This window comes from Sesamum indicum, linkage group LG10 (assembly GCF_026168435.1).
Source record: "Sesamum indicum cultivar Baizhima isolate 11 linkage group LG10, ASM2616843v1, whole genome shotgun sequence".
NCBI lineage: Eukaryota > Viridiplantae > Streptophyta > Magnoliopsida > Lamiales > Pedaliaceae > Sesamum > Sesamum indicum.
This window is the reverse complement of record NC_142666.1, coordinates 6,024,076-6,042,113: the sequence shown is the minus strand read 5'-3', so window position 1 is coordinate 6,042,113 and position 18,038 is coordinate 6,024,076. Positions and strand designations below refer to the sequence as shown.

General features: G+C 59.3%; 38 non-coding genes across 38 annotated transcripts; all 38 read left to right on the top strand.

Moving 5' to 3' along the window:
* The first annotated feature begins 292 nt into the window (after positions 1 to 292).
* LOC148785395 (5S ribosomal RNA) lies at positions 293 to 411 on the top strand. Its single transcript, XR_016061934.1, has one exon. It is a non-coding gene; the product is annotated as a 5S ribosomal RNA (ribosomal RNA).
* A 355-nt stretch (positions 412 to 766) lies between these two features.
* Positions 767 to 885, top strand: LOC148785394 (5S ribosomal RNA). The gene has a single exon (XR_016061787.1). It is a non-coding gene; the product is annotated as a 5S ribosomal RNA (ribosomal RNA).
* A 355-nt stretch (positions 886 to 1,240) lies between these two features.
* LOC148785393 (5S ribosomal RNA) lies at positions 1,241 to 1,359 on the top strand. The gene has a single exon (XR_016061887.1). It is a non-coding gene; the product is annotated as a 5S ribosomal RNA (ribosomal RNA).
* A 355-nt stretch (positions 1,360 to 1,714) lies between these two features.
* LOC148785392 (5S ribosomal RNA) lies at positions 1,715 to 1,833 on the top strand. The gene has a single exon (XR_016061923.1). It is a non-coding gene; the product is annotated as a 5S ribosomal RNA (ribosomal RNA).
* A 355-nt stretch (positions 1,834 to 2,188) lies between these two features.
* LOC148785391 (5S ribosomal RNA) lies at positions 2,189 to 2,307 on the top strand. Its single transcript, XR_016068346.1, has one exon. It is a non-coding gene; the product is annotated as a 5S ribosomal RNA (ribosomal RNA).
* Positions 2,308 to 2,662: 355 nt separating this feature from the next.
* LOC148785390 (5S ribosomal RNA) lies at positions 2,663 to 2,781 on the top strand. The gene has a single exon (XR_016061912.1). It is a non-coding gene; the product is annotated as a 5S ribosomal RNA (ribosomal RNA).
* Positions 2,782 to 3,136: 355 nt separating this feature from the next.
* On the top strand, positions 3,137 to 3,255 carry LOC148785389 (5S ribosomal RNA). Its single transcript, XR_016061786.1, has one exon. It is a non-coding gene; the product is annotated as a 5S ribosomal RNA (ribosomal RNA).
* A 355-nt stretch (positions 3,256 to 3,610) lies between these two features.
* LOC148785388 (5S ribosomal RNA) lies at positions 3,611 to 3,729 on the top strand. Its single transcript, XR_016062013.1, has one exon. It is a non-coding gene; the product is annotated as a 5S ribosomal RNA (ribosomal RNA).
* A 355-nt stretch (positions 3,730 to 4,084) lies between these two features.
* On the top strand, positions 4,085 to 4,203 carry LOC148785387 (5S ribosomal RNA). Its single transcript, XR_016061886.1, has one exon. It is a non-coding gene; the product is annotated as a 5S ribosomal RNA (ribosomal RNA).
* Positions 4,204 to 4,558: 355 nt separating this feature from the next.
* Positions 4,559 to 4,677, top strand: LOC148785386 (5S ribosomal RNA). Its single transcript, XR_016061901.1, has one exon. It is a non-coding gene; the product is annotated as a 5S ribosomal RNA (ribosomal RNA).
* A 355-nt stretch (positions 4,678 to 5,032) lies between these two features.
* Positions 5,033 to 5,151, top strand: LOC148785385 (5S ribosomal RNA). The gene has a single exon (XR_016068345.1). It is a non-coding gene; the product is annotated as a 5S ribosomal RNA (ribosomal RNA).
* A 355-nt stretch (positions 5,152 to 5,506) lies between these two features.
* Positions 5,507 to 5,625, top strand: LOC148785384 (5S ribosomal RNA). The gene has a single exon (XR_016062465.1). It is a non-coding gene; the product is annotated as a 5S ribosomal RNA (ribosomal RNA).
* Positions 5,626 to 5,980: 355 nt separating this feature from the next.
* On the top strand, positions 5,981 to 6,099 carry LOC148785383 (5S ribosomal RNA). The gene has a single exon (XR_016068344.1). It is a non-coding gene; the product is annotated as a 5S ribosomal RNA (ribosomal RNA).
* A 355-nt stretch (positions 6,100 to 6,454) lies between these two features.
* LOC148785382 (5S ribosomal RNA) lies at positions 6,455 to 6,573 on the top strand. The gene has a single exon (XR_016062454.1). It is a non-coding gene; the product is annotated as a 5S ribosomal RNA (ribosomal RNA).
* A 355-nt stretch (positions 6,574 to 6,928) lies between these two features.
* LOC148785381 (5S ribosomal RNA) lies at positions 6,929 to 7,047 on the top strand. The gene has a single exon (XR_016068343.1). It is a non-coding gene; the product is annotated as a 5S ribosomal RNA (ribosomal RNA).
* A 384-nt stretch (positions 7,048 to 7,431) lies between these two features.
* On the top strand, positions 7,432 to 7,550 carry LOC148785380 (5S ribosomal RNA). Its single transcript, XR_016062443.1, has one exon. It is a non-coding gene; the product is annotated as a 5S ribosomal RNA (ribosomal RNA).
* A 355-nt stretch (positions 7,551 to 7,905) lies between these two features.
* On the top strand, positions 7,906 to 8,024 carry LOC148785379 (5S ribosomal RNA). The gene has a single exon (XR_016061890.1). It is a non-coding gene; the product is annotated as a 5S ribosomal RNA (ribosomal RNA).
* Positions 8,025 to 8,379: 355 nt separating this feature from the next.
* LOC148785378 (5S ribosomal RNA) lies at positions 8,380 to 8,498 on the top strand. The gene has a single exon (XR_016061879.1). It is a non-coding gene; the product is annotated as a 5S ribosomal RNA (ribosomal RNA).
* A 355-nt stretch (positions 8,499 to 8,853) lies between these two features.
* On the top strand, positions 8,854 to 8,972 carry LOC148785377 (5S ribosomal RNA). The gene has a single exon (XR_016062432.1). It is a non-coding gene; the product is annotated as a 5S ribosomal RNA (ribosomal RNA).
* A 355-nt stretch (positions 8,973 to 9,327) lies between these two features.
* LOC148785376 (5S ribosomal RNA) lies at positions 9,328 to 9,446 on the top strand. Its single transcript, XR_016061867.1, has one exon. It is a non-coding gene; the product is annotated as a 5S ribosomal RNA (ribosomal RNA).
* A 355-nt stretch (positions 9,447 to 9,801) lies between these two features.
* LOC148785375 (5S ribosomal RNA) lies at positions 9,802 to 9,920 on the top strand. Its single transcript, XR_016068342.1, has one exon. It is a non-coding gene; the product is annotated as a 5S ribosomal RNA (ribosomal RNA).
* Positions 9,921 to 10,304: 384 nt separating this feature from the next.
* LOC148785374 (5S ribosomal RNA) lies at positions 10,305 to 10,423 on the top strand. Its single transcript, XR_016062421.1, has one exon. It is a non-coding gene; the product is annotated as a 5S ribosomal RNA (ribosomal RNA).
* A 355-nt stretch (positions 10,424 to 10,778) lies between these two features.
* On the top strand, positions 10,779 to 10,897 carry LOC148785373 (5S ribosomal RNA). The gene has a single exon (XR_016061856.1). It is a non-coding gene; the product is annotated as a 5S ribosomal RNA (ribosomal RNA).
* Positions 10,898 to 11,252: 355 nt separating this feature from the next.
* LOC148785372 (5S ribosomal RNA) lies at positions 11,253 to 11,371 on the top strand. Its single transcript, XR_016061845.1, has one exon. It is a non-coding gene; the product is annotated as a 5S ribosomal RNA (ribosomal RNA).
* A 355-nt stretch (positions 11,372 to 11,726) lies between these two features.
* LOC148785371 (5S ribosomal RNA) lies at positions 11,727 to 11,845 on the top strand. The gene has a single exon (XR_016062410.1). It is a non-coding gene; the product is annotated as a 5S ribosomal RNA (ribosomal RNA).
* Positions 11,846 to 12,200: 355 nt separating this feature from the next.
* On the top strand, positions 12,201 to 12,319 carry LOC148785370 (5S ribosomal RNA). The gene has a single exon (XR_016061834.1). It is a non-coding gene; the product is annotated as a 5S ribosomal RNA (ribosomal RNA).
* Positions 12,320 to 12,674: 355 nt separating this feature from the next.
* Positions 12,675 to 12,793, top strand: LOC148785369 (5S ribosomal RNA). The gene has a single exon (XR_016061823.1). It is a non-coding gene; the product is annotated as a 5S ribosomal RNA (ribosomal RNA).
* Positions 12,794 to 13,148: 355 nt separating this feature from the next.
* Positions 13,149 to 13,267, top strand: LOC148785368 (5S ribosomal RNA). Its single transcript, XR_016061885.1, has one exon. It is a non-coding gene; the product is annotated as a 5S ribosomal RNA (ribosomal RNA).
* Positions 13,268 to 13,622: 355 nt separating this feature from the next.
* Positions 13,623 to 13,741, top strand: LOC148785367 (5S ribosomal RNA). Its single transcript, XR_016068061.1, has one exon. It is a non-coding gene; the product is annotated as a 5S ribosomal RNA (ribosomal RNA).
* A 355-nt stretch (positions 13,742 to 14,096) lies between these two features.
* LOC148785366 (5S ribosomal RNA) lies at positions 14,097 to 14,215 on the top strand. Its single transcript, XR_016061812.1, has one exon. It is a non-coding gene; the product is annotated as a 5S ribosomal RNA (ribosomal RNA).
* Positions 14,216 to 14,570: 355 nt separating this feature from the next.
* LOC148785365 (5S ribosomal RNA) lies at positions 14,571 to 14,689 on the top strand. The gene has a single exon (XR_016061884.1). It is a non-coding gene; the product is annotated as a 5S ribosomal RNA (ribosomal RNA).
* A 355-nt stretch (positions 14,690 to 15,044) lies between these two features.
* Positions 15,045 to 15,163, top strand: LOC148785364 (5S ribosomal RNA). The gene has a single exon (XR_016068060.1). It is a non-coding gene; the product is annotated as a 5S ribosomal RNA (ribosomal RNA).
* A 355-nt stretch (positions 15,164 to 15,518) lies between these two features.
* LOC148785363 (5S ribosomal RNA) lies at positions 15,519 to 15,637 on the top strand. The gene has a single exon (XR_016068437.1). It is a non-coding gene; the product is annotated as a 5S ribosomal RNA (ribosomal RNA).
* A 355-nt stretch (positions 15,638 to 15,992) lies between these two features.
* Positions 15,993 to 16,111, top strand: LOC148785362 (5S ribosomal RNA). Its single transcript, XR_016061800.1, has one exon. It is a non-coding gene; the product is annotated as a 5S ribosomal RNA (ribosomal RNA).
* Positions 16,112 to 16,466: 355 nt separating this feature from the next.
* LOC148785361 (5S ribosomal RNA) lies at positions 16,467 to 16,585 on the top strand. The gene has a single exon (XR_016061883.1). It is a non-coding gene; the product is annotated as a 5S ribosomal RNA (ribosomal RNA).
* Positions 16,586 to 16,940: 355 nt separating this feature from the next.
* Positions 16,941 to 17,059, top strand: LOC148785360 (5S ribosomal RNA). Its single transcript, XR_016068058.1, has one exon. It is a non-coding gene; the product is annotated as a 5S ribosomal RNA (ribosomal RNA).
* Positions 17,060 to 17,414: 355 nt separating this feature from the next.
* On the top strand, positions 17,415 to 17,533 carry LOC148785359 (5S ribosomal RNA). The gene has a single exon (XR_016068436.1). It is a non-coding gene; the product is annotated as a 5S ribosomal RNA (ribosomal RNA).
* A 355-nt stretch (positions 17,534 to 17,888) lies between these two features.
* Positions 17,889 to 18,007, top strand: LOC148785358 (5S ribosomal RNA). The gene has a single exon (XR_016061789.1). It is a non-coding gene; the product is annotated as a 5S ribosomal RNA (ribosomal RNA).
* Positions 18,008 to 18,038: the final 31 nt, after the last annotated feature.

Below are 18,038 nucleotides of genomic sequence, written 5' to 3'. Positions count from 1 at the left end.
CCAACCCCTGTATATCTCCCCATGAGACCCCACGGCCGACTCATCACGAATGCGGCCAACGATCGAAAACGCGCCGGAATCCACCGAAAACGGCGAAATTTGGGCCACGAAATGTGGCCCAACGGGGCAAGCCCAATTGTCCACGTCGTGGAGCTCGCGGCGAGCTTCGCGTGCATAGGCTGCTCGCGGCGTAGCTCCACCAGTGCGCAAAGTTACGCCCCCCGGAAGATTCGACGTCCCACCTGTCGCTCCGCTGCCAGAGCATAAAAGGTTAAAGCGCGCATATCTCAGCGGGTGCGATCATACCAGCACTAATGCACCGGATCCCATCAGAACTCCGAAGTTAAGCGTGCTTGGGCGAGAGTAGTACTAGGATGGGTGACCCCCTGGGAAGTCCTCGTGTTGCACCCCTTTTTGCGAACTGCTCCTCCCACCCGTCCAGCTTCCTGCTTTTTCCCGACCGTTCCGCGCACCCCAACCCCTGTATATCTCCCCATGAGACCCTACGGCCGACTCATCACGAATGCGGCCAACGATCGAAAACGCGCCGGAATCCACCGAAAACGGTGAAATTTGGGCCACGAAATGTGGCCCAACGGGGCAAGCCCAGTTGTCCACGTCGTGGAGCTCGCGGCGAGCTTCGCGTGCATAGGCTGCTCGCGGCGTAGCTCCACCAGTGCGCAAAGTTACGCCGCCCGGAAGATTCGACGTCCCACCTGTCGCTCCGCTGCCAGAGCATAAAAGGTTAAAGCGCGCATATCTCAGCGGGTGCGATCATACCAGCACTAATGCACCGGATCCCATCAGAACTCCGAAGTTAAGCGCGCTTGGGCGAGAGTAGTACTAGGATGGGTGACCCCCTGGGAAGTCCTCGTGTTGCACCCCTTTTTGCGAACTGCTCCTCCCACCCGTCCAGCTTCCTGCTTTTTCTCGACCGTTCCGCGCACCCCAACCCCTGTATATCTCCCCCTGAGACCCCACGGCCGACTCATCACGAATGCGGCCAACGATCGAAAACGCGCCGGAATCCACCGAAAACGGCGAAATTTGGGCCACGAAATGTGGCACAACGGGGTAAGCCCAGTTGTCCACGTCGTGGAGCTCGCGGCGAGCTTCGCGTGCATAGGCTGCTCGCGGCGTGGCTCCACCAGTGCGCAAAGTTACGCCCCCCGGAAGATTCGACGTCCCACCTGTCGCTCCGCTGCTAGAGCATAAAAGGTTAAAGCGCGCATATCTCAGCGGGTGCGATCATACCAGCACTAATGCACCGGATCCCATCAGAACTCCGAAGTTAAGCGTGCCAGGGCAAGAGTAGTACTAGGATGGGTGACCCCCTGGGAAGTCCTCGTGTTGCACCCCTTTTTGCGAAATGCTCCTCCGACCCGTCCAGCTTCCTGCTTTTTCTCGACCGTTCCGCACACCCCAACCCCTGTATATCTCCCCATGAGACCCCACGGCCGACTCATCACGAATGCGGCCAACGATCGAAAACGCGCCGGAATCCACCGAAAACGGCGAAATTTGGGCCACGAAATGTGGCCCAACGGGGCAAGCCCAGTTGTCCACGTCGTGGAGCTCGCGGCGAGCTTCGCGTGCATAGGCTGCTCGCGGCGTAGCTCCACCAGTGCGCAAAGTTACGCCCCCCGGAAGATTCGACGTCCCACCTGTCGCTCCGCTGCCAGAGCATAAAAGGTTAAAGCGCGCATATCTCAGCGGGTGCGATCATACCAGCACTAATGCACCGGATCCCATCAGAACTCCGAAGTTAAGCGTGCTTGGGCGAGAGTAGTACTAGGATGGGTGACCCCCTGGGAAGTCCTCGTGTTGCACCCCTTTTTGCGAACTGCTCCTCCCACCCGTCCAGCTTCCTGCTTTTTCTCGACCGTTCCGCGCACCCCAACCCCTGTATATCTCCCCATGAGACCCCACGGCCGACTCATCACGAATGCGGCCAACGATCGAAAACGCGCCGGAATCCACCGAAAACGGTGAAATTTGGGCCACGAAATGTGGCCCAACGGGGCAAGCCCAGTTGTCCACGTCGTGGAGCTCGCGGCGAGCTTCGCGTGCATAGGCTGCTCGCGGCGTAGCTCCACCAGTGCGCAAAGTTACGCCCCCCGGAAGATTCGACGTCCCACCTGTCGCTCCGCTGCTAGAGCATAAAAGGTTAAAGCGCGCATATCTCAGCGGGTGCGATCATACCAGCACTAATGCACCGGATCCCATCAGAACTCCGAAGTTAAGCGTGTTTGGGCGAGAGTAGTACTAGGATGGGTGACCCCCTGGGAAGTCCTCGTGTTGCACCCCTTTTTGCGAACTGCTCCTCCCACCCGTCCAGCTTCCCGCTTTTTCTCGACCGTTCCGCGCACCCCAACCCCTGTATATCTCCCCATGAGACCCCACGGCCGACTCATCACGAATGCGGCCAACGATCGAAAACGCGCCGGAATCCACCGAAAACGGCGAAATTTGGGCCACGAAATGTGGCCCAACGGGGCAAGCCCAATTGTCCACGTCGTGGAGCTCGCGGCGAGCTTCGCGTGCATAGGCTGCTCGCGGCGTAGCTCCACCAGTGCGCAAAGTTACGCCCCCCGGAAGATTCGACGTCCCACCTGTCGCTCCGCTGCCAGAGCATAAAAGGTTAAAGCGCGCATATCTCAGCGGGTGCGATCATACCAGCACTAATGCACCGGATCCCATCAGAACTCCGAAGTTAAGCGTGCTTGGGCGAGAGTAGTACTAGGATGGGTGACCCCCTGGGAAGTCCTCGTGTTGCACCCCTTTTTGCGAACTGCTCCTCCCACCCGTCCAGCTTCCTGCTTTTTCCCGACCGTTCCGCGCACCCCAACCCCTGTATATCTCCCCATGAGACCCTACGGCCGACTCATCACGAATGCGGCCAACGATCGAAAACGCGCCGGAATCCACCGAAAACGGTGAAATTTGGGCCACGAAATGTGGCCCAACGGGGCAAGCCCAGTTGTCCACGTCGTGGAGCTCGCGGCGAGCTTCGCGTGCATAGGCTGCTCGCGGCGTAGCTCCACCAGTGCGCAAAGTTACGCCGCCCGGAAGATTCGACGTCCCACCTGTCGCTCCGCTGCCAGAGCATAAAAGGTTAAAGCGCGCATATCTCAGCGGGTGCGATCATACCAGCACTAATGCACCGGATCCCATCAGAACTCCGAAGTTAAGCGCGCTTGGGCGAGAGTAGTACTAGGATGGGTGACCCCCTGGGAAGTCCTCGTGTTGCACCCCTTTTTGCGAACTGCTCCTCCCACCCGTCCAGCTTCCTGCTTTTTCCCGACCGTTCCGCGCACCCCAACCCCTGTATATCTCCCCATGAGACCCTACGGCCGACTCATCACGAATGCGGCCAACGATCGAAAACGCGCCGGAATCCACCGAAAACGGTGAAATTTGGGCCACGAAATGTGGCCCAACGGGGCAAGCCCAGTTGTCCACGTCGTGGAGCTCGCGGCGAGCTTCGCGTGCATAGGCTGCTCGCGGCGTAGCTCCACCAGTGCGCAAAGTTACGCCCCCCGGAAGATTCGACGTCCCACCTGTCGCTCCGCTGCTAGAGCATAAAAGGTTAAAGCGCGCATATCTCAGCGTGTGCGATCATACCAGCACTAATGCACCGGATCCCATCAGAACTCCGAAGTTAAGCGTGCTTGGGCGAGAGTAGTACTAGGATGGGTGACCCCCTGGGAAGTCCTCGTGTTGCATCCCTTTTTGCGAAATGCTCCTCCGACCCGTCCAGCTTCCTACTTTTTCTCGACCGTTCCGCACACCCCAACCCCTGTATATCTCCCCCTGAGACCCCACGGCCGACTCATCACGAATGCGGCCAACGATCGAAAACGCGCCGGAATCCACCGAAAACGGCGAAATTTGGGCCACGAAATGTGGCACAACGGGGTAAGCCCAGTTGTCCACGTCGTGGAGCTCGCGGCGAGCTTCGCGTGCATAGGCTGCTCGCGGCGTGGCTCCACCAGTGCGCAAAGTTACGCCCCCCGGAAGATTCGACGTCCCACCTGTCGCTCCGCTGCTAGAGCATAAAAGGTTAAAGCGCGCATATCTCAGCGGGTGCGATCATACCAGCACTAATGCACCGGATCCCATCAGAACTCCGAAGTTAAGCGTGCCAGGGCAAGAGTAGTACTAGGATGGGTGACCCCCTGGGAAGTCCTCGTGTTGCACCCCTTTTTGCGAAATGCTCCTCCGACCCGTCCAGCTTCCTGCTTTTTCTCGACCGTTCCGCACACCCCAACCCCTGTATATCTCCCCATGAGACCCCACGGCCGACTCATCACGAATGCGGCCAACGATCGAAAACGCGCCGGAATCCACCGAAAACGGCGAAATTTGGGCCACGAAATGTGGCCCAACGGGGCAAGCCCAGTTGTCCACGTCGTGGAGCTCGCGGCGAGCTTCGCGTGCATAGGCTGCTCGCGGCGTAGCTCCACCAGTGCGCAAAGTTACGCCCCCCGGAAGATTCGACGTCCCACCTGTCGCTCCGCTGCCAGAGCATAAAAGGTTAAAGCGCGCATATCTCAGCGGGTGCGATCATACCAGCACTAATGCACCGGATCCCATCAGAACTCCGAAGTTAAGCGTGCTTGGGCGAGAGTAGTACTAGGATGGGTGACCCCCTGGGAAGTCCTCGTGTTGCACCCCTTTTTGCGAACTGCTCCTCCCACCCGTCCAGCTTCCTGCTTTTTCTCGACCGTTCCGCGCACCCCAACCCCTGTATATCTCCCCATGAGACCCCACGGCCGACTCATCACGAATGCGGCCAACGATCGAAAACGCGCCGGAATCCACCGAAAACGGTGAAATTTGGGCCACGAAATGTGGCCCAACGGGGCAAGCCCAGTTGTCCACGTCGTGGAGCTCGCGGCGAGCTTCGCGTGCATAGGCTGCTCGCGGCGTAGCTCCACCAGTGCGCAAAGTTACGCCCCCCGGAAGATTCGACGTCCCACCTGTCGCTCCGCTGCTAGAGCATAAAAGGTTAAAGCGCGCATATCTCAGCGGGTGCGATCATACCAGCACTAATGCACCGGATCCCATCAGAACTCCGAAGTTAAGCGTGTTTGGGCGAGAGTAGTACTAGGATGGGTGACCCCCTGGGAAGTCCTCGTGTTGCACCCCTTTTTGCGAACTGCTCCTCCCACCCGTCCAGCTTCCCGCTTTTTCTCGACCGTTCCGCGCACCCCAACCCCTGTATATCTCCCCATGAGACCCCACGGCCGACTCATCACGAATGCGGCCAACGATCGAAAACGCGCCGGAATCCACCGAAAACGGCGAAATTTGGGCCACGAAATGTGGCCCAACGGGGCAAGCCCAATTGTCCACGTCGTGGAGCTCGCGGCGAGCTTCGCGTGCATAGGCTGCTCGCGGCGTAGCTCCACCAGTGCGCAAAGTTACGCCCCCCGGAAGATTCGACGTCCCACCTGTCGCTCCGCTGCCAGAGCATAAAAGGTTAAAGCGCGCATATCTCAGCGGGTGCGATCATACCAGCACTAATGCACCGGATCCCATCTGAACTCCGAAGTTAAGCGTGCTTGGGCGAGAGTAGTACTAGGATGGGTGACCCCCTGGGAAGTCCTCGTGTTGCACCCCTTTTTGCGAACTGCTCCTCCCACCCGTCCAGCTTCCTGCTTTTTCCCGACCGTTCCGCGCACCCCAACCCCTGTATATCTCCCCATGAGACCCCACGGCCGACTCATCACGAATGCGGCCAACGATCGAAAACGCGCCGGAATCCACCGAAAACGGTGAAATTTGGGCCACGAAATGTGGCCCAACGGGGCAAGCCCAGTTGTCCACGTCGTGGAGCTCGCGGCGAGCTTCGCGTGCATAGGCTGCTCGCGGCGTAGCTCCACCAGTGCGCAAAGTTACGCCCCCCGGAAGATTCGACGTCCCACCTGTCGCTCCGCTGCTAGAGCATAAAAGGTTAAAGCGCGCATATCTCAGCGGGTGCGATCATACCAGCACTAATGCACCGGATCCCATCAGAACTCCGAAGTTAAGCGTGTTTGGGCGAGAGTAGTACTAGGATGGGTGACCCCCTGGGAAGTCCTCGTGTTGCACCCCTTTTTGCGAACTGCTCCTCCCACCCGTCCAGCTTCCCGCTTTTTCTCGACCGTTCCGCGCACCCCAACCCCTGTATATCTCCCCATGAGACCCCACGGCCGACTCATCACGAATGCGGCCAACGATCGAAAACGCGCCGGAATCCACCGAAAACGGCGAAATTTGGGCCACGAAATGTGGCCCAACGGGGCAAGCCCAATTGTCCACGTCGTGGAGCTCGCGGCGAGCTTCGCGTGCATAGGCTGCTCGCGGCGTAGCTCCACCAGTGCGCAAAGTTACGCCCCCCGGAAGATTCGACGTCCCACCTGTCGCTCCGCTGCCAGAGCATAAAAGGTTAAAGCGCGCATATCTCAGCGGGTGCGATCATACCAGCACTAATGCACCGGATCCCATCTGAACTCCGAAGTTAAGCGTGCTTGGGCGAGAGTAGTACTAGGATGGGTGACCCCCTGGGAAGTCCTCGTGTTGCACCCCTTTTTGCGAACTGCTCCTCCCACCCGTCCAGCTTCCTGCTTTTTCCCGACCGTTCCGCGCACCCCAACCCCTGTATATCTCCCCATGAGACCCCACGGCCGACTCATCACGAATGCGGCCAACGATCGAAAACGCGCCGGAATCCACCGAAAACGGTGAAATTTGGGCCACGAAATGTGGCCCAACGGGGCAAGCCCAGTTGTCCACGTCGTGGAGCTCGCGGCGAGCTTCGCGTGCATAGGCTGCTCGCGGCGTAGCTCCACCAGTGCGCAAAGTTACGCCCCCCGGAAGATTCGACGTCCCACCTGTCGCTCCGCTGCTAGAGCATAAAAGGTTAAAGCGCGCATATCTCAGCGGGTGCGATCATACCAGCACTAATGCACCGGATCCCATCAGAACTCCGAAGTTAAGCGTGTTTGGGCGAGAGTAGTACTAGGATGGGTGACCCCCTGGGAAGTCCTCGTGTTGCACCCCTTTTTGCGAACTGCTCCTCCCACCCGTCCAGCTTCCCGCTTTTTCTCGACCGTTCCGCGCACCCCAACCCCTGTATATCTCCCCATGAGACCCCACGGCCGACTCATCACGAATGCGGCCAACGATCGAAAACGCGCCGGAATCCACCGAAAACGGCGAAATTTGGGCCACGAAATGTGGCCCAACGGGGCAAGCCCAATTGTCCACGTCGTGGAGCTCGCGGCGAGCTTCGCGTGCATAGGCTGCTCGCGGCGAGCTTCGCGTGCATAGGCTGCTCGCGGCGTAGCTCCACCAGTGCGCAAAGTTACGCCCCCCGGAAGATTCGACGTCCCACCTGTCGCTCCGCTGCCAGAGCATAAAAGGTTAAAGCGCGCATATCTCAGCGGGTGCGATCATACCAGCACTAATGCACCGGATCCCATCTGAACTCCGAAGTTAAGCGTGCTTGGGCGAGAGTAGTACTAGGATGGGTGACCCCCTGGGAAGTCCTCGTGTTGCACCCCTTTTTGCGAACTGCTCCTCCCACCCGTCCAGCTTCCTGCTTTTTCCCGACCGTTCCGCGCACCCCAACCCCTGTATATCTCCCCATGAGACCCCACGGCCGACTCATCACGAATGCGGCCAACGATCGAAAACGCGCCGGAATCCACCGAAAACGGTGAAATTTGGGCCACGAAATGTGGCCCAACGGGGCAAGCCCAGTTGTCCACGTCGTGGAGCTCGCGGCGAGCTTCGCGTGCATAGGCTGCTCGCGGCGTAGCTCCACCAGTGCGCAAAGTTACGCCCCCCGGAAGATTCGACGTCCCACCTGTCGCTCCGCTGCCAGAGCATAAAAGGTTAAAACGCGCATATCTCAGCGGGTGCGATCATACCAGCACTAATGCACCGGATCCCATCAGAACTCCGAAGTTAAGCGTGCTTGGGCGAGAGTAGTACTAGGATGGGTGACCCCCTGGGAAGTCCTCGTGTTGCACCCCTTTTTGCGAACTGCTCCTCCCACCCGTCCAGCTTCCTGCTTTTTCCCGACCGTTCCGCGCACCCCAACCCCTGTATATCTCCCCATGAGACCCCACGGCCGACTCATCACGAATGCGGCCAACGATCGAAAACGCGCCGGAATCCACCGAAAACGGTGAAATTTGGGCCACGAAATGTGGCCCAACGGGGCAAGCCCAGTTGTCCACGTCGTGGAGCTCGCGGCGAGCTTCGCGTGCATAGGCTGCTCGCGGCGTAGCTCCACCAGTGCGCAAAGTTACGCCCCCCGGAAGATTCGACGTCCCACCTGTCGCTCCGCTGCCAGAGCATAAAAGGTTAAAGCGCGCATATCTCAGCGGGTGCGATCATACCAGCACTAATGCACCGGATCCCATCAGAACTCCGAAGTTAAGCGTGCTTGGGCGAGAGTAGTACTAGGATGGGTGACCCCCTGGGAAGTCCTCGTGTTGCACCCCTTTTTGCGAACTGCTCCTCCCACCCGTCCAGCTTCCCGCTTTTTCTCGACCGTTCCGCGCACCCCAACCCCTGTATATCTCCCCATGAGACCCCACGGCCGACTCATCACGAATGCGGCCAACGATCGAAAACGCGCCGGAATCCACCGAAAACGGCGAAATTTGGGCCACGAAATGTGGCCCAACGGGGCAAGCCCAGTTGTCCACGTCGTGGAGCTCGCGGCGAGCTTCGCGTGCATAGGCTGCTCGCGGCGTGGCTCCACCAGTGCGCAAAGTTACGCCCCCCGGAAGATTCGACGTCCCACCTGTCGCTCCGCTGCCAGAGCATAAAAGGTTAAAGCGCGCATATCTCAGCGGGTGCGATCATACCAGCACTAATGCACCGGATCCCATCTGAACTCCGAAGTTAAGCGTGCTTGGGCGAGAGTAGTACTAGGATGGGTGACCCCCTGGGAAGTCCTCGTGTTGCACCCCTTTTTGCGAACTGCTCCTCCCACCCGTCCAGCTTCCTGCTTTTTCCCGACCGTTCCGCGCACCCCAACCCCTGTATATCTCCCCATGAGACCCCACGGCCGACTCATCACGAATGCGGCCAACGATCGAAAACGCGCCGGAATCCACCGAAAACGGTGAAATTTGGGCCACGAAATGTGGCCCAACGGGGCAAGCCCAGTTGTCCACGTCGTGGAGCTCGCGGCGAGCTTCGCGTGCATAGGCTGCTCGCGGCGTAGCTCCACCAGTGCGCAAAGTTACGCCCCCCGGAAGATTCGACGTCCCACCTGTCGCTCCGCTGCCAGAGCATAAAAGGTTAAAACGCGCATATCTCAGCGGGTGCGATCATACCAGCACTAATGCACCGGATCCCATCAGAACTCCGAAGTTAAGCGTGCTTGGGCGAGAGTAGTACTAGGATGGGTGACCCCCTGGGAAGTCCTCGTGTTGCACCCCTTTTTGCGAACTGCTCCTCCCACCCGTCCAGCTTCCTGCTTTTTCCCGACCGTTCCGCGCACCCCAACCCCTGTATATCTCCCCATGAGACCCCACGGCCGACTCATCACGAATGCGGCCAACGATCGAAAACGCGCCGGAATCCACCGAAAACGGTGAAATTTGGGCCACGAAATGTGGCCCAACGGGGCAAGCCCAGTTGTCCACGTCGTGGAGCTCGCGGCGAGCTTCGCGTGCATAGGCTGCTCGCGGCGTAGCTCCACCAGTGCGCAAAGTTACGCCCCCCGGAAGATTCGACGTCCCACCTGTCGCTCCGCTGCTAGAGCATAAAAGGTTAAAGCGCGCATATCTCAGCGGGTGCGATCATACCAGCACTAATGCACCGGATCCCATCAGAACTCCGAAGTTAAGCGTGTTTGGGCGAGAGTAGTACTAGGATGGGTGACCCCCTGGGAAGTCCTCGTGTTGCACCCCTTTTTGCGAACTGCTCCTCCCACCCGTCCAGCTTCCCGCTTTTTCTCGACCGTTCCGCGCACCCCAACCCCTGTATATCTCCCCATGAGACCCCACGGCCGACTCATCACGAATGCGGCCAACGATCGAAAACGCGCCGGAATCCACCGAAAACGGCGAAATTTGGGCCACGAAATGTGGCCCAACGGGGCAAGCCCAATTGTCCACGTCGTGGAGCTCGCGGCGAGCTTCGCGTGCATAGGCTGCTCGCGGCGAGCTTCGCGTGCATAGGCTGCTCGCGGCGTAGCTCCACCAGTGCGCAAAGTTACGCCCCCCGGAAGATTCGACGTCCCACCTGTCGCTCCGCTGCCAGAGCATAAAAGGTTAAAGCGCGCATATCTCAGCGGGTGCGATCATACCAGCACTAATGCACCGGATCCCATCTGAACTCCGAAGTTAAGCGTGCTTGGGCGAGAGTAGTACTAGGATGGGTGACCCCCTGGGAAGTCCTCGTGTTGCACCCCTTTTTGCGAACTGCTCCTCCCACCCGTCCAGCTTCCTGCTTTTTCCCGACCGTTCCGCGCACCCCAACCCCTGTATATCTCCCCATGAGACCCCACGGCCGACTCATCACGAATGCGGCCAACGATCGAAAACGCGCCGGAATCCACCGAAAACGGTGAAATTTGGGCCACGAAATGTGGCCCAACGGGGCAAGCCCAGTTGTCCACGTCGTGGAGCTCGCGGCGAGCTTCGCGTGCATAGGCTGCTCGCGGCGTAGCTCCACCAGTGCGCAAAGTTACGCCCCCCGGAAGATTCGACGTCCCACCTGTCGCTCCGCTGCCAGAGCATAAAAGGTTAAAACGCGCATATCTCAGCGGGTGCGATCATACCAGCACTAATGCACCGGATCCCATCAGAACTCCGAAGTTAAGCGTGCTTGGGCGAGAGTAGTACTAGGATGGGTGACCCCCTGGGAAGTCCTCGTGTTGCACCCCTTTTTGCGAACTGCTCCTCCCACCCGTCCAGCTTCCTGCTTTTTCCCGACCGTTCCGCGCACCCCAACCCCTGTATATCTCCCCATGAGACCCCACGGCCGACTCATCACGAATGCGGCCAACGATCGAAAACGCGCCGGAATCCACCGAAAACGGTGAAATTTGGGCCACGAAATGTGGCCCAACGGGGCAAGCCCAGTTGTCCACGTCGTGGAGCTCGCGGCGAGCTTCGCGTGCATAGGCTGCTCGCGGCGTAGCTCCACCAGTGCGCAAAGTTACGCCCCCCGGAAGATTCGACGTCCCACCTGTCGCTCCGCTGCCAGAGCATAAAAGGTTAAAGCGCGCATATATCAGCGGGTGCGATCATACCAGCACTAATGCACCGGATCCCATCAGAACTCCGAAGTTAAGCGTGCTTGGGCGAGAGTAGTACTAGGATGGGTGACCCCCTGGGAAGTCCTCGTGTTGCACCCCTTTTTGCGAACTGCTCCTCCCACCCGTCCAGCTTCCCGCTTTTTCTCGACCGTTCCGCGCACCCCAACCCCTGTATATCTCCCCATGAGACCCCACGGCCGACTCATCACGAATGCGGCCAACGATCGAAAACGCGCCGGAATCCACCGAAAACGGCGAAATTTGGGCCACGAAATGTGGCCCAACGGGGCAAGCCCAGTTGTCCACGTCGTGGAGCTCGCGGCGAGCTTCGCGTGCATAGGCTGCTCGCGGCGTGGCTCCACCAGTGCGCAAAGTTACGCCCCCCGGAAGATTCGACGTCCCACCTGTCGCTCCGCTGCCAGAGCATAAAAGGTTAAAGCGCGCATATCTCAGCGGGTGCGATCATACCAGCACTAATGCACCGGATCCCATCTGAACTCCGAAGTTAAGCGTGCTTGGGCGAGAGTAGTACTAGGATGGGTGACCCCCTGGGAAGTCCTCGTGTTGCACCCCTTTTTGCGAACTGCTCCTCCCACCCGTCCAGCTTCCTGCTTTTTCCCGACCGTTCCGCGCACCCCAACCCCTGTATATCTCCCCATGAGACCCCACGGCCGACTCATCACGAATGCGGCCAACGATCGAAAACGCGCCGGAATCCACCGAAAACGGTGAAATTTGGGCCACGAAATGTGGCCCAACGGGGCAAGCCCAGTTGTCCACGTCGTGGAGCTCGCGGCGAGCTTCGCGTGCATAGGCTGCTCGCGGCGTAGCTCCACCAGTGCGCAAAGTTACGCCCCCCGGAAGATTCGACGTCCCACCTGTCGCTCCGCTGCCAGAGCATAAAAGGTTAAAACGCGCATATCTCAGCGGGTGCGATCATACCAGCACTAATGCACCGGATCCCATCAGAACTCCGAAGTTAAGCGTGCTTGGGCGAGAGTAGTACTAGGATGGGTGACCCCCTGGGAAGTCCTCGTGTTGCACCCCTTTTTGCGAACTGCTCCTCCCACCCGTCCAGCTTCCTGCTTTTTCCCGACCGTTCCGCGCACCCCAACCCCTGTATATCTCCCCATGAGACCCCACGGCCGACTCATCACGAATGCGGCCAACGATCGAAAACGCGCCGGAATCCACCGAAAACGGTGAAATTTGGGCCACGAAATGTGGCCCAACGGGGCAAGCCCAGTTGTCCACGTCGTGGAGCTCGCGGCGAGCTTCGCGTGCATAGGCTGCTCGCGGCGTAGCTCCACCAGTGCGCAAAGTTACGCCCCCCGGAAGATTCGACGTCCCACCTGTCGCTCCGCTGCCAGAGCATAAAAGGTTAAAGCGCGCATATCTCAGCGGGTGCGATCATACCAGCACTAATGCACCGGATCCCATCAGAACTCCGAAGTTAAGCGTGCTTGGGCGAGAGTAGTACTAGGATGGGTGACCCCCTGGGAAGTCCTCGTGTTGCACCCCTTTTTGCGAACTGCTCCTCCCACCCGTCCAGCTTCCCGCTTTTTCTCGACCGTTCCGCGCACCCCAACCCCTGTATATCTCCCCATGAGACCCCACGGCCGACTCATCACGAATGCGGCCAACGATCGAAAACGCGCCGGAATCCACCGAAAACGGCGAAATTTGGGCCACGAAATGTGGCCCAACGGGGCAAGCCCAGTTGTCCACGTCGTGGAGCTCGCGGCGAGCTTCGCGTGCATAGGCTGCTCGCGGCGTGGCTCCACCAGTGCGCAAAGTTACGCCCCCCGGAAGATTCGACGTCCCACCTGTCGCTCCGCTGCTAGAGCATAAAAGGTTAAAGCGCGCATATCTCAGCGGGTGCGATCATACCAGCACTAATGCACCGGATCCCATCAGAACTCCGAAGTTAAGCGTGCCAGGGCAAGAGTAGTACTAGGATGGGTGACCCCCTGGGAAGTCCTCGTGTTGCACCCCTTTTTGCGAAATGCTCCTCCGACCCGTCCAGCTTCCTGCTTTTTCTCGACCGTTCCGCACACCCCAACCCCTGTATATCTCCCCCTGAGACCCCACGGCCGACTCATCACGAATGCGGCCAACGATCGAAAACGCGCCGGAATCCACCGAAAACGGCGAAATTTGGGCCACGAAATGTGGCCCAACGGGGCAAGCCCAGTTGTCCACGTCGTGGAGCTCGCGGCGAGCTTCGCGTGCATAGGCTGCTCGCGGCGTAGCTCCACCAGTGCGCAAAGTTACGCCCCCCGGAAGATTCGACGTCCCACCTGTCGCTCCGCTGCCAGAGCATAAAAGGTTAAAGCGCGCATATCTCAGCGGGTGCGATCATACCAGCACTAATGCACCGGATCCCATCAGAACTCCGAAGCTAAGCGTGCTTGGGCGAGAGTAGTACTAGGATGGGTGACCCCCTGGGAAGTCCTCGTGTTGCACCCCTTTTTGCGAACTGCTCCTCCCACCCGTCCAGCTTCCTGCTTTTTCTCGACCGTTCCGCGCACCCCAACCCCTGTATATCTCCCCATGAGACCCCACGGCCGACTCATCATGAATGCGGCCAACGATCGAAAACGCGCCGGAATCCACCGAAAACGGTGAAATTTGGGCCACGAAATGTGGCCCAACGGGGCAAGCCCAGTTGTCCACGTCGTGGAGCTCGCGGCGAGCTTCGCGTGCATAGGCTGCTCGCGGCGTAGCTCCACCAGTGCGCAAAGTTACGCCCCCCGGAAGATTCGACGTCCCACCTGTCGCTCCGCTGCCAGAGCATAAAAGGTTAAAGCGCGCATATCTCAGCGGGTGCGATCATACCAGCACTAATGCACCGGATCCCATCAGAACTCCGAAGTTAAGCGTGCTTGGGCGAGAGTAGTACTAGGATGGGTGACCCCCTGGGAAGTCCTCGTGTTGCACCCCTTTTTGCGAACTGCTCCTCCCACCCGTCCAGCTTCCCGCTTTTTCTCGACCGTTCCGCGCACCCCAACCCCTGTATATCTCCCCATGAGACCCCACGGCCGACTCATCACGAATGCGGCCAACGATCGAAAACGCGCCGGAATCCACCGAAAACGGCGAAATTTGGGCGACGAAATGTGGCCCAACGGGGCAAGCCCAGTTGTCCACGTCGTGGAGCTCGCGGCGAGCTTCGCGTGCATAGGCTGCTCGCGGCGTGGCTCCACCAGTGCGCAAAGTTACGCCCCCCGGAAGATTCGACGTCCCACCTGTCGCTCCGCTGCTAGAGCATAAAAGGTTAAAGCGCGCATATCTCAGCGGGTGCGATCATACCAGCACTAATGCACCGGATCCCATCAGAACTCCGAAGTTAAGCGTGCCAGGGCAAGAGTAGTACTAGGATGGGTGACCCCCTGGGAAGTCCTCGTGTTGCACCCCTTTTTGCGAAATGCTCCTCCGACCCGTCCAGCTTCCTGCTTTTTCTCGACCGTTCCGCACACCCCAACCCCTGTATATCTCCCCCTGAGACCCCACGGCCGACTCATCACGAATGCGGCCAACGATCGAAAACGCGCCGGAATCCACCGAAAACGGCGAAATTTGGGCCACGAAATGTGGCCCAACGGGGCAAGCCCAGTTGTCCACGTCGTGGAGCTCGCGGCGAGCTTCGCGTGCATAGGCTGCTCGCGGCGTAGCTCCACCAGTGCGCAAAGTTACGCCCCCCGGAAGATTCGACGTCCCACCTGTCGCTCCGCTGCCAGAGCATAAAAGGTTAAAGCGCGCATATCTCAGCGGGTGCGATCATACCAGCACTAATGCACCGGATCCCATCAGAACTCCGAAGCTAAGCGTGCTTGGGCGAGAGTAGTACTAGGATGGGTGACCCCCTGGGAAGTCCTCGTGTTGCACCCCTTTTTGCGAACTGCTCCTCCCACCCGTCCAGCTTCCTGCTTTTTCTCGACCGTTCCGCGCACCCCAACCCCTGTATATCTCCCCATGAGACCCCACGGCCGACTCATCATGAATGCGGCCAACGATCGAAAACGCGCCGGAATCCACCGAAAACGGTGAAATTTGGGCCACGAAATGTGGCCCAACGGGGCAAGCCCAGTTGTCCACGTCGTGGAGCTCGCGGCGAGCTTCGCGTGCATAGGCTGCTCGCGGCGTAGCTCCACCAGTGCGCAAAGTTACGCCCCCCGGAAGATTCGACGTCCCACCTGTCGCTCCGCTGCTAGAGCATAAAAGGTTAAAGCGCGCATATCTCAGCGTGTGCGATCATACCAGCACTAATGCACCGGATCCCATCAGAACTCCGAAGTTAAGCGTGCTTGGGCGAGAGTAGTACTAGGATGGGTGACCCCCTGGGAAGTCCTCGTGTTGCACCCCTTTTTGCGAAATGCTCCTCCGACCCGTCCAGCTTCCTGCTTTTTCTCGACCGTTCCGCGCACCCCAACCCCTGTATATCTCCCCATGAGACCCCACGGCCGACTCATCATGAATGCGGCCAACGATCGAAAACGCGCCGGAATCCACCGAAAACGGTGAAATTTGGGCCACGAAATGTGGCCCAACGGGGCAAGCCCAGTTGTCCACGTCGTGGAGCTCGCGGCGAGCTTCGCGTGCATAGGCTGCTCGCGGCGTAGCTCCACCAGTGCGCAAAGTTACGCCCCCCGGAAGATTCGACGTCCCACCTGTCGCTCCGCTGCCAGAGCATAAAAGGTTAAAGCGCGCATATCTCAGCGGGTGCGATCATACCAGCACTAATGCACCGGATCCCATCAGAACTCCGAAGTTAAGCGTGCTTGGGCGAGAGTAGTACTAGGATGGGTGACCCCCTGGGAAGTCCTCGTGTTGCACCCCTTTTTGCGAACTGCTCCTCCCACCCGTCCAGCTTCCCGCTTTTTCTCGACCGTTCCGCGCACCCCAACCCCTGTATATCTCCCCATGAGACCCCACGGCCGACTCATCACGAATGCGGCCAACGATCGAAAACGCGCCGGAATCCACCGAAAACGGCGAAATTTGGGCCACGAAATGTGGCCCAACGGGGCAAGCCCAGTTGTCCACGTCGTGGAGCTCGCGGCGAGCTTCGCGTGCATAGGCTGCTCGCGGCGTGGCTCCACCAGTGCGCAAAGTTACGCCCCCCGGAAGATTCGACGTCCCACCTGTCGCTCCGCTGCTAGAGCATAAAAGGTTAAAGCGCGCATATCTCAGCGGGTGCGATCATACCAGCACTAATGCACCGGATCCCATCAGAACTCCGAAGTTAAGCGTGCCAGGGCAAGAGTAGTACTAGGATGGGTGACCCCCTGGGAAGTCCTCGTGTTGCACCCCTTTTTGCGAAATGCTCCTCCGACCCGTCCAGCTTCCTGCTTTTTCTCGACCGTTCCGCACACCCCAACCCCTGTATATCTCCCCCTGAGACCCCACGGCCGACTCATCACGAATGCGGCCAACGATCGAAAACGCGCCGGAATCCACCGAAAACGGCGAAATTTGGGCCACGAAATGTGGCCCAACGGGGCAAGCCCAGTTGTCCACGTCGTGGAGCTCGCGGCGAGCTTCGCGTGCATAGGCTGCTCGCGGCGTAGCTCCACCAGTGCGCAAAGTTACGCCCCCCGGAAGATTCGACGTCCCACCTGTCGCTCCGCTGCCAGAGCATAAAAGGTTAAAGCGCGCATATCTCAGCGGGTGCGATCATACCAGCACTAATGCACCGGATCCCATCAGAACTCCGAAGCTAAGCGTGCTTGGGCGAGAGTAGTACTAGGATGGGTGACCCCCTGGGAAGTCCTCGTGTTGCACCCCTTTTTGCGAACTGCTCCTCCCACCCGTCCAGCTTCCTGCTTTTTCTCGACCGTTCCGCGCACCCCAACCCCTGTATATCTCCCCATGAGACCCCACGGCCGACTCATCATGAATGCGGCCAACGATCGAAAACGCGCCGGAATCCACCGAAAACGGTGAAATTTGGGCCACGAAATGTGGCCCAACGGGGCAAGCCCAGTTGTCCACGTCGTGGAGCTCGCGGCGAGCTTCGCGTGCATAGGCTGCTCGCGGCGTAGCTCCACCAGTGCGCAAAGTTACGCCCCCCGGAAGATTCGACGTCCCACCTGTCGCTCCGCTGCTAGAGCATAAAAGGTTAAAGCGCGCATATCTCAGCGTGTGCGATCATACCAGCACTAATGCACCGGATCCCATCAGAACTCCGAAGTTAAGCGTGCTTGGGCGAGAGTAGTACTAGGATGGGTGACCCCCTGGGAAGTCCTCGTGTTGCACCCCTTTTTGCGAAATGCTCCTCCGACCCGTCCAGCTTCCTGCTTTTTCTCGACCGTTCCGCGCACCCCAACCCCTGTATATCTCCCCATGAGACCCCACGGCCGACTCATCATGAATGCGGCCAACGATCGAAAACGCGCCGGAATCCACCGAAAACGGTGAAATTTGGGCCACGAAATGTGGCCCAACGGGGCAAGCCCAGTTGTCCACGTCGTGGAGCTCGCGGCGAGCTTCGCGTGCATAGGCTGCTCGCGGCGTAGCTCCACCAGTGCGCAAAGTTACGCCCCCCGGAAGATTCGACGTCCCACCTGTCGCTCCGCTGCCAGAGCATAAAAGGTTAAAGCGCGCATATCTCAGCGGGTGCGATCATACCAGCACTAATGCACCGGATCCCATCAGAACTCCGAAGTTAAGCGTGCTTGGGCGAGAGTAGTACTAGGATGGGTGACCCCCTGGGAAGTCCTCGTGTTGCACCCCTTTTTGCGAACTGCTCCTCCCACCCGTCCAG